Here is an 11,655-nt window from a genome sequence, read left to right on the forward strand (position 1 = left end):
AAAATCATAAAAAGTCAAAATGTTGACTTTTTGGTCAAAATTTGACTTTGACCAAATGACTATTTTGCCCTTTGACTATAGTTAGTGGGAAAATCCAAACTTTTGTTGGATAATTCCACTAACAAAATAGTGGGCTAGGTGTTGGCTTATAGTGGAGACATTAAGCCCACTAAGATAGTTGATTATAGGTGTTGGGTTTTTATGGATTTGGTTCATGTAATTGTTGTATGGTTTTTTCTATAAAATGGGCTTTTGAATTTAAATTAAAAACTTTTGACAATTTGCCAATTTTGGTTTTCAAAATTGGGCTGGAAAAACAAACCCAAACCCTACCCAAATTCCATCTTATTTTCCATCTCTTTTCTCTCTCTTGGTTTTCTTCATTCCACCGGGTCCCACAACTCGGTTCTGAGTCTAGAGGATAGTAGGTCAACTCTAGTGGTGGTCTGAAAGAGTTCAGGTCAAGATTCAACGAGGGAAAGTGGTGTTCGGGAGCTACAAAGGTTGTATCCCATCCCTTTTAATTCACTTTTTTTTCCTTCAAATGCATGCTATTTTCTTTAAGTTAAAAGCAACTAAAGTGTAATTAGATCCTAATTCCACTGCTTATGTCTCGAGTTCCATCAAGCAGGTCAACTCAATCGATCAAACGAGCGCAAGTTGTGCCATTTGTGGAGAAAGCTATCCAATGGAAGAAAATTAAGAAAATGCGCTGATGAGCATCTCGAGGACAATAAAAAAGGATCGATTGAACTTCAATGCAGAATCAACCCTGTGATGAAGAAGGTCGTGAAGAAGAAAATAATCAAATGTTTGGACGTAGAGATTATCTATCCAATCGCCGACAGCACGTGGGTCAGCCCCGTACAATGTGTGCCAAAGAAAGGAGGGATGACGGTAGTCCCAAATGCAAATAATGAACTAATACCGATGAGGACCATCACTGGCGTGCGGATCTGCATGGACTACCACAAACTTAATGTGGCGACAAAGAATGATCATTTCCCCTTGCCTTTTATTGACTAGATGCTAGACCGCCTAGTAAGAAATGATTACTACTGCTTCTTGGATGGATATGCCGGTTATAACCAAATCATGATTGCTCTTGAAGATCAAGAGAAAACCACATTCACCTGCCCCTATGGAACATTTACATTTTGACACATGCTGTTCGGCCTATGAAATGCACTGAGCACATACCAGAGGTGTATGATGGACGTCTTTTCTGAGTATCTTGAAGATTTTGTAGAAATTTTCATGGACGACTTCTCGGTGTATGGGCAAACATATGAAGTCTGTCTCAATAATCTAGAGAAGATACTGAGGAGATGTGAAGAGACGAACCTTGTGCTTAATTGGGAGAAGTGCCACTTCATGGTGAAGGAAGGTATTGTGCTCAGGCACAAAGTCTCCAAGGATGGGCTGGAGGTAGATAAGGTAAAGATTGAGGCGATTGAAAAGCTCCCACCTCCAGCGAACGTAAAGGCTGTCAGGAGCTTCTTAGGACATGCAAGCTTTTATCGACATTTTGTGAAGGAATTTTCAAAGATTGTGTGACCATTGAGTGCGTTGTCGGAGGTAGAAAGAACTTTTGACTTTGATGACCAATGCCTCAATGCATTCAAGATACTGAAGAACGCATTAAGAACTGCACCTGTGTTGATCGCACCGGACTAGACATAACCCTTTGAACTATTGTGCGATGCAAGCAGTTATGCGATGGGGGCGGTGTTGGCGCAAAAGAAGAAAACAATACTACACCCCATCGCATATGAGAGTGGAACCTTGAACCCTGCCCAAACAAATTACACTACCACAGAAAAAGAACTGCTTGCAGTGATCTTTGCGTTGGAGAAATTCCGAGCTTACTTGCTGGAATCCAAAGTGATCGTTCACACTGACCACTCGACAATCAAATATTTGATGACAAAGAAAGATGCAAAGTCGAGATTGATTCGATGGGTTCTCCTCCTTCAAGAATTCAACATGGAAATCATTGATCGCAAAGAGACAGAGAACCAGGGTGCAGACCATTTATCAAGATTAGAAAAGCCAAAAGTCGACCATAACTTGTTGGAGGTGAACGCAACTTTCCCAGATGAGCAACTATTTAAAATTGAAGAATTACCATGGTATGTGGACGTGGTCAATTTTCTAGCTTGCGAACAATTTCCTGAGGACTACACAACCCTTCAAAAGAGGTGGCTCAGACATGAATGTAAATCATATTATTGGGATGACCAAATCTTTATAAGAGGGGATCAGACCAGATTTTGCACCTATGCGTACCAGATGTTGCTCACCAGCGCATACTATCACAATGTCATGACACGCCATATGGAGGACACTTTGGAGCCCAATGCACAACAGCAAAGGTGTTACAAAGTGGTTATTTCTGGCCAACATTATTCAATGACGCAAGAGACTATGCAATGAAATGCGACCGATGCCAACACACAGGAAATATTTCATGGAAGCATACGATGCCCATGAACATCATCTTAGAATTGGAACTATTCGACGTCTGGGGCATAGACTTCATGAGACCATTTCCACCAACAAATGGTCACAAATACATTCTATTGGCCGTCGACTACGTTTTCAAATGGGTAGAAGTGGTATCATGTTCGCAAGCGATGCGAAGGTAGTCTCCAAGTTCTTGAAGAAAAATATTTTCACTCGTTTTGGCACTCCACGTGCCATAAGAAGTGATGAAGACTCCCATTTTGTTAATCACATCATGAACAAATTGTTGCTCAAGTATAATATCCTTCATAAGGTGGCCACCACATACCATCCACAAACAAATGGTCAAGCTGAAGTGTCCAACAGGGAAATCAAGCTGATATTAGAGAAGGTGGTAAAACCTTCACGCAAAGATTGGGCAATGAAGCTGGACGATGTCTTGTGGACATACAGGACCTCCTATAAGACACCTATAGGCATGTCCCCATATGCGCTAGTGTTTGGAAAGGCATGCCATTTACCGCTTGAGTTGAAGCATAAAGTAATGTGGGCAGTGAAAAAACTCAATTTTGACTTAAAGGCCACAGGGGAAGCAAGGAAACTTCAGTTGGTCGAGCTTGATGAATGAGGAACTCACGCATATGAGAATGCCAAAATCTACAAGGAGCACGCAAAACGTTGGCATGAAAAACAACTATGTGAGAAGAATCTCCAAGTCGGACAAAAGGTCTTGTTGTACAATTCTCGGCTACGGCTCTTTCTCGGCAAGTTAAAATCATGATGGTTTGGTCCTTTCATAATCAGAGAGGTATTCCCGCATGGAGCGGTTGAGTTATCGAATGAGGACGGGACCAATGCATTCAAAGTAAACGGGTAAAGAGTCAAAATGTATCATGGAGAAGACTTGCATCGGTAGAACACCTCTGTGTATCTGAACAATTTCGACTAAAGACGAAGATGGTGGTCCCTCACAATCATGCGACTCAAATCTATTAGGGATGCAATTTTTTTGAAGTATCCTTTGAAATCTTCATGAACTCAATTCTACTTTTTTATATCCGTTATCATTTTTTTTCCGTTATTTGCATCTCTGAAAAAAAAAAAGAAAATTTAACTCTGTCGTTTATATTTTTGACCCTCTCAATGTTTTTTGCAACAATTGTGGTGAATGATTGTGGGAGAGCTACATGATAATTGAAAGACGTGACTAGTTTGGTCAGCTACCGCAATCAAAGCAATCGGCTCGCTGCAAAGAAGGATGCGATCACAAATGATGCGGGCAACAGAGAAAATTTGGTGGTTGTATCTATCCTTTGACTTTATTTGTTCCAAATTTTGCATTCTCGCATCTCATTTTTAACTTTAATAATTTTATCATTGCATCATTTTTAGTCGGCGCAATCATGAAATATTATTTACTTTAGTAAGTCACCGCATTGTTTTTCTATGCCAATTATGATTTCAATGATGAATCTCTACTTCTCATCGCATGTACTAGAATCAACTTAATTTTAGGACAGTCAATTCATGAAATATTTCTAGTAGATAGTGGTCCACTAGCTTTCTTTCAAACTAACTTTTACGAAACCTCCTAAGAGCATCGCAATGAGGACATTCCTGCGTTTAAAATTTGGGGGTGCGGTATTCATTTTCAACCTTACTACCTTGAGGCTTTCTGCAAAAAAAAAAAAAAAAAAAAAATCATAACGTTGTGATCAGATCCTACTTGTAGTTGGATGTCTGCATGACACACGTGAGGGAAAGCCAAAAGAAGGTAGGAATCGTGATCAACGCATAAATAAAATGATCGCAACTCCACTACCAAATGGCCATGAGTTTAGACTGAGAAAAAGTACCATGGTCGTAGTTGGATGTCCGTATGGCACACGTGGGGGCAAGCCAAAATGAAGGATAGGAACTTGGATCAGCGCAAGGTCATAGAAAGGATATCTAAACTACGCAAGGATAAAATTCATTTGAAAACTCCCCAGTTGAAAAATTTTTTTTATGAAATATTGCAATGCCCTGGAAACAAGTAAAGTTTTTTTGAAGGTTAAACTTGCGATCCCTAAATTTTAGAAATATTTTAAGAAGAGACCTGGATAGGAATTAAGGAGATTTTGGTACATAGGATTTGAATAAGGTAACCTTGAGAAATCTAGGAAAGAAGAAGGTGGCAAACTTTCTAGAGAAAATCTTTAGTTTATGCTTGAGGACAAGCATTGTTTTAAATTTGGGGGTGTGATGACGGGCAAAAATGCACGTTATTACAACACAAAGATATAAAACAATGTAGGATTGCGACGGTAAACATATGTAAAATCGTGTCCAAAAGCATTAAGTTAAGAACATTGCGATCGCATGCGTCCATCACATTAAAGAAGCTAATTTACGTATTTTGTGCAGGAAAATGCATTGGCACAAGGCAGAATCGCGATCCAAGGAATTCAGCGTCCAAGCACATTAAGAGATTGCGACAGCAAGGCTATGCGATCATATGCGTTCGTGAAGATCTACTTAAGAAGGTGACCGCATAGAGACGACACATCGAGGTGAAAGCTTAATAAATCACGATGGGATAGAAAGCTGATGATAGTCGAATCCGAATTTAGTTGACAAGCCGTTAACGACACACTGTAGCAAGTACACTCAACTTTTTCGTGACAATTAATCGGCATATCAGACAGAGATTTAATGACATCCCATCAGTGGAATCATTTAAGAGAAAAGCTTCTTCTCCTTGATCTCTATAAATACCGAAGGCCACTGTTATGTTGATTTCGTGATTTGAGCTTAGGAGTGTATTGTATAAAATAATTTGGAAAAATAAGTATGAATGATGTGTTGATGCGTTGATGCGTTAGTAACGTGTTGATGCATTAGAGATTTGCAGCAGGATGCATGACACTCCTCTACTGACGTTCAAGTTTTCCTAAATCAGATCCAAGTATAAATCCAATTTAGATTTCTGGTAAGTCTAGGGTCAAACTCAGGGATTTAGATTTAAAGCTAACGCAGACAATGTGTTGTAACTGTTGTAGGGATATCCTAAGTGTATGGAGAAATGAGTTATTTACACTAAGGTGTTGTGTGTGTGTGCAAGAAGATACAAAAGGGTCGAGTTGAGAATGATGGGTCGTGTGAAAATGGATTTTGATGCAAGTGATATGCGTCGATCTAAGTTGGATGTACACGAACAAGAATATGATGCGAATGAGATGATTTGTTTCTCCGTTTATGCGTTAGACTCTATTCGACACTTCTCAATGCGAATATCATACAATACCTATCTCTAGGATGTATGCGTCGAACACATGATGCAATAAAACACCAATGAGTCTCTCTCTAGATGTACTAGGCATTCTAACTTGATGCTGGCTTACTTATTCTCTCGAATAGTTTAAGCTAAAGATGCTTTTACCAATTGATTTAGTTGGCTGAAATTTTGCTTGAAGTATAGATACATCTAACATAAACAAGAAATAAACAATGGCAAAGTATGATAGATCAAATATATGAATTTATAAAGAAACCGATTGTTTTTACAAAACCAATACTTAATCAGATGAAAGGATGAAAGTGATAAGTAAGATGAAATGAAATGAGTCAAGCCGTAGAGTACAATCTCTTGTCCTCTTTGGCTCAATTTTAGTTGTGTACAACCACTTGTGTAAGAAATGGAAGAAGTGTCTCTTTCAAGCTCGGCTTCCTCTGCTCCTTGATCGGCGATGGTGGTGGTTCTCGTCCCTCTTGCTCTTCTCGACACCACAGCACAGCTCTAAAGATCTAAAACTAAGACTAAGCTAACACTGAGACTAAAACTGAGAGTTGAGAACTTGAACTTCTGAACCTTTAACTCTGGTGGGATTTCTTCTATTTATAGGCGTTGGTCTTCTCCAGCTTGATGATGGCAGCATTAAATTCCATACCCTGGTTTGTTGTCTGACACCCAAATGCTTTTCAGACGCCTTCGCTGCAGGTGCCCATGCTTACAAGTTGTGATTTAACACAAACAGCCCGAATAAATGAATCTTCCTTGCGTTAAATCCCTTCGATGCATGGCCCATGCGTTAGTCTTTGCTTGCAACGCTTTTCTTAATCATACGTTAGCCTCTTGTTGAAATCCCGCAATATCATGCGTTATTGCCGCAGTACTTTAGCAATAAACATTCTTTTGCATGAGTTTGATAATGTTCGAGTAATTCCATGCGTTTCTTTTAAAAATGATGAGATTTTATCATTATAGATCCTAATTGTTCCAACTTATGAGCCACAATAACTTGTATTTCTACAAGTTTTCGCACCCCCAAATTTGAACAATGCTTGTCCTCAAGCATTCCATAAATAATTCAGATCCTAATTGTTCCAACTTATGAGCCACAATAACTTGTATTTCTACAAGTTATCGCACCCCCTAAATTTGAACAATGCTTGTCCTAAAGCATTCCATAAATAATTCTTTGTTATCTCCCTTGTCTTTAGTGTGCAGTGTTCACCTCTCATCATATTCACTTATAAGCTTGAGACTGGAGTTTCGAAAAATGTAACGCAGATTGATTCTTTTCTAAAAGGAATGATGTTTTATTTCAGGTGCAGCAAGCTTTTCGTCAATAACTCCTTTCGTTCCTCAAAACATTCCCCTTTTTTTCTAAACCATCAATGCGTTAGATGCTTTTTAAAATAGATGCCGGTTAAAAAGAAAAAGTATAAATTTTCAATTACCCATGCGTTTTTCCAGGTGTCCCACTTTCGTTTTGGCTTGCCCCCACGGGTGTCATGCGAGCATCCAACTATGGATGAGAGCCCTTCACAACTAAACTCATTTCTAGCATTCATGCGTTTCAAGATATAGCTTCTTTAAACTAGATAGAGGAGTTTTTGGGACCATTGGCCTAGGAGACTTAACTTCATTTTGGCTTGCCCCAACGGGTGTCATGCGAGCATCCAACTATAGCTAAGTGCCTGTTCCAATTTTTCAACTCATGCCAATTTAAGGTTTTTCTTTTAGAGAAATGACAGAGGAGTTGCGTTTAACATTTTTCTATTTTGTTTCATTTCTTTTTGATGTACTCGATTAATGCATCTTAACTTGGATTTCCCTCATCCCCAAATTTGGAGATCAGCTAAATCCTCATTGCTAAAAGAGAAAAAAAAAATTGAAAAGGCTTTGAGAGTTTCAAAAGAAGTTTTGATTTAAAACTTGAATGCATTAGAAAGAAAACATGTAGTCTTTTTAGAGAAGTTCAGGCTTTGTTGATTTTCCTAACGCCTACTCTGTACTTATAAATTTCATATTGCTAATATCATTGAGGTAAAGCAATGCATAAGACTAGAAAAATAGCTAAAGAACAAAAAAAGTATGCTAAGGTTAAAGCAAGGAAAAATGATAGAAATTTTCATTCATTTTCATTGGATAACTAATGGAATAAACAAACAAAGCAAACGAATACAAAAGATTATCAAATAAAACAAAGTACAAAATAACCAAAACCCCGAAACTTATTGTGCTAGCACGTCATCCCTACATTCTTCTGCAGGGTCTTCATCCATAAATCGTAGAGGGTTCCTAAGGTGAGCAGGTAGCGGTGGCAGGGCAAACATTCCGACCAAGACCTGATTAATATACTGCGTTGTGTAGACAAACTGGTCTTGCATTCTTCTTGTTTGCTGCTGCAATTAATCCCTTAGAAGCCTATTTTTTTGTTGAAGACTTTCAATGGACGCGACCAGTGGTTTATGTTGATCACCAATGAAAGTTTTCAACTCGTCAATATCAGTGCGTTGTTGTGGCGATGCTGGCTCTTCACTTCTTTCAACTGGGTCTTCAATATTTCCTGCATTGACCCTAACCCAGTTGGTTAAGAAATGACTGAAGAAGGCACAACAGTTGGAATTGGAATTGGTGAGGGCGAAGGAAGGGGACTAGGGATTTCTTGATCTACATTGGTGGGCTCTTGGTGCATTGGGTCAAGACTCCCTTCTTGCGGGGCCAATGATGAGTTTGGGATAGGAATGTTTCGGTCTGGCCGCGCTTCTTCATCAGTAAATGCATACTCTGCTTCGTAATCTTCATTCTCCGAAGCTTCATCGCTACGTTCAATCACCAGGACGTATCTTCTTTTGGGGGCGCGTTTGGAGGGTCGAGGCCTGGCTGCCGCTTCTTTGCGAGGTAGGGCAAGCGGGTGCGACGAACCGCGAAGCAAACGTCTGATCAACTTGATGTCCATTAGACCATCGATTTCCTCGTAGTCATTCCCCAGAGGGATGCCCCCACGTTCTGATAACTTGTAGAAATACAAGTTATTTACGCCACCTTATCTAGATATTGTAGCCAAAAGTTAGTAATTATGCACCAATTGTATGATAATTAGCATGTTATTGCAATAATTATAAATGTTTGCGATTACACCTACTAACACGAAAAAGATGGAAGGTAAGCCGAACTTTACTCTATTTTGCAGGAGACTAAGTCACCGCTTGTGTTCAAGGCTCACGAGAGACTAATCAACGCATCTTTGTCACATTGCGCCCGTCAATCAACAATGAAGAGACGATTACCGCAATGGCAGCATAATGCGATAGTATATCCGAGGGCCATGCTTCAACCACATGCGGTAATAAAAACAGACATCACATGCGAACCTATGATCGAAAGATGCAGTTAAGCAATGCAAAAGCGGAGGATTGAGACACGTGTACAACTAACGGTTGTGCAGAATTGATGGTCTGATTGCATAACAGAAGGAATAATATCCCTCCATCTTCGAAATTACCATAACCATGAGTGGGGACCATAGGGCCGGAGTTAAAGATCTACACCTATACATACCCCATTGATTTAAGAAAAAAAGCATACTACTTGATACAGGGCTAAGTGCTGCTAGATTGTAGAGAAAATACTGAGCTGAGTGCTTGAGTGAAGAAATCCGAGAAGAAGACGAGATAAGGCCAAGAGGTGAATCTTAGATCCAACCTGCCAAACACCCGATCGAAAGCTCTGTGCAAAGATCCTTGCTACCGGTAGAGCAAGCCTGAGAGGGAAGCTCTTCCTACCATTAAATCCATCCTATCCGGCAAGCAGATCTCTATCGAATCAGTGCCAAGACATTGGCACTTGTTTGTATCTGTTCTATCTGCCTTTCATTGTGTATTTCATGTTTTCTTTATCTCTTCATTCACACACCATGTATCAAACACTTAGTAGAAATATTAAATGTTTCGATAAATTCCATTTACCATTCTCTGTCTATTTTCGTTCACCCACCAATCACTTTCTCCATGATGTCTCTTAACCCCCTGATGAGCAATATGAATCACTAAGAACTTAATCTGTATTAAAAATATAAAATACGTTTAGCTAAAGCATGCTAGACGACATCTTCATCTGTGAGAGCAGAAGTGAAGGTGTCATTCTGATCTATCGAGAGAAGGTCAGAAGAATGCGTTAACTAAAGCGAGTAGTACTTCCAGACATGGAAGCAACCTTGCATTCACTACGTTAGTCTCTGTTTCACCACAAACATGTGAGAGCACGACCGATCACTGAGAGGTGTACGCCAAGAGAAGAGCGGAACAGTATTTGTATCTTCAATCCAATTAAGAACTTGCGTTATTTGTATTATTTTTCTTTCTCTTTCTATTATTTTCATAAGACTTGTCGCCGCATCCAATGTCTTTGCATAACTTTCATAGCCAGGCTTAATCCCAACATCTTGTACATGAAGTCTGTATCTTATATCATCTAGCTTAGGTTTACTGTATTTTTATATTTTTATCGCATCTTTACTACTTTCCTTATTTTATTGCAATTTATATACTTATACAAACTCATTTTTAAAGATTGAAAACTTTGTCGCATATATCATGAACGTACCACAATAACCTAAACCAGTCCCCGTGTTCGACCTCGGATCACACCGAGAAACTTGCGGTGGAATTACACTTGGTTCCATCGTAAGGAAACTTGTGACAACGCATGGCATACTACATAAACATCCATAATTAATGCATAACTAGAAGTAGTATCATATCATTGTGAGCAATTTATATCATCAATCCAAACGCATTATATGTTCACACAGCGTGCAGATCAACCAAGGGAAATAAAGTTGTCCTTGTGGTTTGGCTTAAATGGCTTTGATCTGGTCTCTTATTATCTTCCCTACATCTAGAGGAATGCGCTGCATGATACAGTAAGTGGCCAGGACACGTTCTCTTGACAATGTCTCATCATGCATTGTAGGCATGATGATTTTCTTAATTAGATAATACCACAAGTTCGAGTCTGGCTTCAGGTTCCTGGAAGCTAATATCTTTACTCCATTTCTTGACGTTTTCCATTCGCTTCTAGGCTTGGCCACTACTCTTAATGCATCTTCTACTTGGCTCGGAGTCAGATGTTCCAAGATGCAGGTGCCTTTTGCATTTGAGTTACTTGTTATATCGAACACTTCATTAATCTTATCAGCTGAGAAGCGCACCAAAACACCATCAATAAATGTCGTACTTTTCTCCATATCGATCTCACTACTGTAAAATTGGCGGATAAGGTTGGGCCAAATTCTTGTACGCCCAACGCATAGCTGACCCCAGCCCATTGCTTCCACAGTTTCGGTTATGTATGCTGACAATGGGTTGTGTTCGGGGAAAAAGCTCTTCTCTTTAAGAATGTCACTAAACTGGCGCTTCCTTCCCATGGTCTTTTTAGGTAACCCGTCAGTTACCTTGCGCTTGCCTACCTCATGTGCCTTGGCTTCCCACGCCAACTCCCTTAATTCATTTTCCAATTCTTTTTAGAGAGCTGGCTTTTTTCGCCCTTGCCTTGCAGGCTGATATTGTTCCAATTCCTTCTCTAACACGATATGCCTTGAGCAGCTCTCATGCGTTGCACCTCAGGACTGGATGCGAACTACTTTTCTTCTTCCTCCAAAATTAATTTTCTTTTTCTCATCACTCTCTTTGCTTTCGATGGCCCTTCATTCGCGTCAGATTGGCAAGGTTGTGACACATCAGGGCCAACTTCCATTTCTTCATCATCTTCTTCTTCTTCTTCCAACTCAGCTTCAAGAATCATTGCATAGTCCTCCGCTTCATTGATTTCAAGTGATGCGTTGGTTGGGTCAGGACGCATCACTTGTTCCTCTTCTTGGCCCTGATTCAAACTTGCCAAGATTGCTCCGAAGACTTCTT

This window comes from Benincasa hispida, chromosome 1 (assembly GCF_009727055.1).
Source record: "Benincasa hispida cultivar B227 chromosome 1, ASM972705v1, whole genome shotgun sequence".
NCBI classification, from domain to species: domain Eukaryota; kingdom Viridiplantae; phylum Streptophyta; class Magnoliopsida; order Cucurbitales; family Cucurbitaceae; genus Benincasa; species Benincasa hispida.